Genomic DNA, 4,825 nt, shown 5'->3' with positions numbered 1-4,825 from the left:
TCAGTGTCTGCATTCTGGACACCCCATGTACATACTTCAATTCAGTATTTATCCCTCTGGGGTCTAAGGGTGTTTTGGGGCCCTGGACAAGTTTTGACATGCCCCGACATTTGTGTTTTTTTAAGTTGCTTTTAAACATATTAACAGCTAAAGTCTGATAACACTGTAATCAGCACAAATTGGGCTTCAATAATATGTGAGCAGCAAGTTTATACATGATTGTATTTTTGAGAAAACAGCGTTTATGCGTGGTTAGTGAAAAACTAAAATTTTTAAGTCACTGAAATAAGGCCATAAAACACATACAGAACATTGGTTCACAAGACTTTTGAGAACTGCATCTTGTAGCCTAAAGTGTTTGCTTCAAAATGATGTGAAAGTCATCTTTTTCACTCATTCACAGAAATCAATACACTGATTTAAATTTTCTAAGACACTTTTTGTTTAGAAAGGGCATATACAGGAAGGTGTGTCTGATCATGAATAGTCATGTGATTTATATGAGACAACAAATTCAATTCAATTCAATTCAATTTTATTTGTATAGCGCCAAATCACAATACAAATCATCTCAAGGCACTTTACAAAAACTAAAACTAAAAACCCAACAATTCCCTTATGAGCAAGCACTTGGCGACAGTGGAGAGGAAAAAACTCCCTTTAACGGAAGAAAAAAACCTCCAGCAGAACCGGGCTCAGTTTGGGCGGCCATCTGCCTCGACCGGTTGGGGTGAGTGGATAGAGCAGAGAGAAAAGAACAGCAACAATAAATAACAAATAGACACTGCAAGTTGGTGGGGCCAGTAACTGCACATCAGCGATAAACAGCTCCAGGACCAGGGACACCTGCAGAAGGTACAGAGAGAGAGAGAGAGAGAGGGAGGGAGAGAGCACAAACTAGGGGAGAGAGAGAGCACAAGGTTAGTAACATTCAATGGTGGAATATACATGAGGTGGGAGAGAAGGGGGGGGGGGGGGGGGGGGGTAGGGTAGGGGAGCTCAGTGCACCAATGGTCCTCGGGCAGTCTAGGCCTATAGCAGCATAACTAACTAAGGGATGGTTCAGGGTTGCCTGAAGCCAGCCCTAACTATATGCTTTGTCAAAGAGGAAGGTTTTAAGTCTAGCCTTAAAAGTACAGAGAGTGTCTGCCTCCTGAACCCAGGCTGAGAGCTGGTTCCACAGGAGAGGAGCTTGATAGCTAAAGGCTCTGCCTCCCATTCTGCTTTTGAGAACTCTGGGAACCACAAGTAGGCCTGCACTCTGAGAGCGAAGTGGTCTATTGGGATAATATGGTACTATGAGGTCTTTAAGGTATGAAGGAGCTTGATTATGAAGGGATTTGTATGTGAGAAGAAGGATTTTAAATTCTATTCTATATTTTACAGGGAGCCAATGAAGAGAAGCCAATATAGGAGAAATATGATCTCTCTTGCTAGTTCCTGTCAGGACTCTGGCTGCGGCATTCTGGATTAATTGGAGGCTTTTTATTAAGATATTAGGACATCCAGATAGTAATGAGTTACAGTAATCTAGCCTTGAGGAAACAAACGCATGGACTAGTTTTTCTGCATCATTTTGAGACAGGATGTTCCTAATTTTGGAAATGTTGCGCAGGTGAAAGAATGCAGTTCTAGAAATTTGTTTTATGTGTGAGTTAAAGGACATGTCCTGGTCAAAAATAACTCCAAGGTTTTTTGCAGTAGTGCTGGAGGCCAGGGCTATGCCATCTAGAGTAGCTATAATTTTAGAAAAGTTATTTCTGAGATTTTTAGGCCCAAATATAATGACTTCTGTTTTCTCCGAGTTTAAAAGTAAAAAGTTACTGGTCATCCAAGCCTTTATGTCAGTTAGACAGGCTTGAAGTCTGGTTAACTGGTTTGTGTTAACAGGTTTAATAGATAGATATAACTGAGTGTCATCCGCATAGCAGTGGTAATTAATAGAGTGCTTCCTAATGATATATCCTAAAGGAAGCATGTACAGGGTGAACAGAATCGGTCCTAGCACAGAACCTTGTGGAACTCCATAACTAACTTTTGTTCGTGTGGAAGGTTCATCATGGACATGAACAAAGACCCGCATAATGAGCCTTTCAGTCAGGAATGTGGCTGAGAGGGAATTATTGCAATGCAATGCACTCCAGGGGGCATCCGGAACAGATACCTGAGCCACCTCAGCTGCTTCCTCTTGATGTGGAGGAGCAACGGGTGAGCTCCACCCGGGTGACTGAGCTCCCAGTCCGCCCAGTCCGACATGCAATGGGAACAGGTCTGATTTATTGCCGACAATGCGAACCAAGCTCCTGCTCTGGTTGTACTGAGACCGGATAGCCCTTAACAAAGCCCTGAACCCCATACTCCCAGAGCACCTCCCACAGAATGTCACGAGGGACACAGTCGAAGGCCTTCTCCAAGTTCACAAAACACATGTGAACTGGCTGGGCAAACTCCCATGAACCCTTGAGCACCCTGAAGAGGGTATAGAGCTGGTCCAGTGTACCACAACCGGGACGAAAACTGCATTGTTCCTCCTGGATCCAAGGTTCTACCATCAGTCGGAATCTCCTCTCCAGCATCCTGTCCTAGACCTTCTCAGGTAGGCTGAGGAGTGTGATCCCTCTATAGTTGGAACACACCCTCCAGTCCCCCTTCTTAAAAAGAGGGACCACCACCCCGGTCTGCCAATCTAGGGGTACTGCCCCCAGTTGCCACGTGATGTTGCAGAGGTGTGTCAACCATGACAGCCCAACAACATCCAGAGACTTGAGATACTTAGGGCAGATCTCATCCAACCCCAGTGTCTTGCCACCAAGGAGCTGCCAAACTACTTCAGTGACTTCAGTTTGGGTAATGGGCAGATCAGCCTTCGATTTCCCAACCTTTGCTTCCTCTATGGAAGGCACGTCCGTGGAGTTGAGGAGATCCTTGAAGTATTCCCTCCATCATCCGACAATATCCTCAGTTGAGATCAGCATTTCCCCACCTCCACTGAAAATAGTGTTGGCAGAGCACTGCTTCCCTGTCCTGAGGCACTGGATGGTTTGCCAGAATTTCTTTGAGGCCAACCATACTTGAGTTGTTGCCTCCGCCACTGCCCAGGCCATGGCATGCTTGGCCTGCCAGTACCTGTCAGCTGCCTCAGGAGTCCCACAAGCCAGCCAGACTCGGTAGGACTCCTTTTTCAGCTTAATGGCATCCCTTACCTCCGGTGTCCACCACCGGGTTTGAGGATTGACGCCACGAGCTGCTGCATCAACAGTGGAGGTGGAGAACATGGTCCATTCAGACTCAATATCCCCAGCCTTCCTCGGGATCTGGTTGAAACACTCTTGGAGGTGGGAGTTGAAGGAGGGTGATGGAGGGTTCAGCCAAACATTCCCAACAGACTCACAATAACGTTTAAGTCTGCCGAGTCTGTCCCGCTTCCTCCTCCACCAGCGGATCCAACTCACCACCAGGTGGTGATCAGTTGACAGCTCTGCCCCTCTCATCACCCAAGTGCCCAAGACATACGGCCGGAGGTCAGGTGACACGACCACAAAGTCGATCATCGACCTCCAGCCTAGGGTGTCCTGGTGGCATGTGCACTGGTAGACACTCTTATGCTTGAACATGGTGTTTGTTATGGATAAACGGTGACTAGCACAGAAGTCCAACAACAGAACACCACACAGGTTCAAACTGGGGCGACCGTTCCTCCCAATCACGCCCCTGCAGGTTTCTCTGTCGCTGCCCACATGAGCATTGAAGTTCCCCAGCAGAACAATGGAGTCCCCAGTTGGAGCACCTTTCAGCACCCCTCCCAGAGACTCCAAAAAAGCTGGGTACTCTGCACTGCTGTTCGGCCCATAGGCCAAATCAACAGTGAGAGACCTGTCCCTGAACCCGAAGGCGCAGGAAAGTGACCCTTTCATTCAGGGAGTAAAACTCCAACACGGCGGAGTGGGGAACTATAAGCAATCTCACACCAGCTCGTCGCCTCTCACCGCAAGCAACTCCAGAGTAGAAGAGAGTCCAGCCCCTCTCAAGGAATTCGGTTCCAGATCCCAGGCTGTGCGTGGAGGTGAGCCCGACTATTTCTAGTCGGTACCACTTAACCTCCCACACAAGCTCAGGTTCCTTCCCCCCCAGCGAGGTGACATTCTATGTCCCTAGAGCCAGTTTCAGTGTCCAGGGATTGGGTCATCGAGGTCCCCACCTTCAACCACTGCCTGATCCACAAAGCACCGGCCCCTTATGGATCTCCCTGCAAGTGGTGGGCCCACAGAAGGGCAGCCCCACATTGCCTTTTTGGGCTTTGCCCGGCTGGGCCCCATGGGTGGATACCCAGCCACCAGGCGCTTACCTACGAGCCCCAACCCCGGGATTCCATAACTAACTGAAGGTAAGTGAAGCAACAATAAATGCACAATAGTAGGTCAATTTTAAAACTTTTTTATTTAAAAAAGGAACCAAGATATGCCAGAACTAGTGCTGAATGTCAGAGAAAAGAAGTGGGTCTTCAACCTGGTCTTAACTGATTTAAGGACTGGGAAGATCTTTGGGTCTAGGTCTTTGTCTTCCCAGGTAAATCACATGACTATTCATGATCAGGCACACCTTCCTTTTCTAAACAAAAAGTTTCTTAGAAAATTTTAATCAGTGTATTGTTTTCTGTGAATGAGTGAACTAGATGACTTTCACATCATTGTGAAGCAAACACTACACTACAAGATGCATTTCTCAAAAGTCTTGTGAACCAATGTTCTGTATGTGTTTTATGGCCTTATTTCAGTGACTTAAAAATTTTAGTTTTACACTAACCATGCATAAACGCTGTTTTCTC

This window comes from Mastacembelus armatus, chromosome 17, assembly GCF_900324485.2.
Source record: "Mastacembelus armatus chromosome 17, fMasArm1.2, whole genome shotgun sequence".
Classification (NCBI taxonomy): domain Eukaryota; kingdom Metazoa; phylum Chordata; class Actinopteri; order Synbranchiformes; family Mastacembelidae; genus Mastacembelus; species Mastacembelus armatus.
This window is presented reverse-complemented; position numbering follows the sequence as displayed.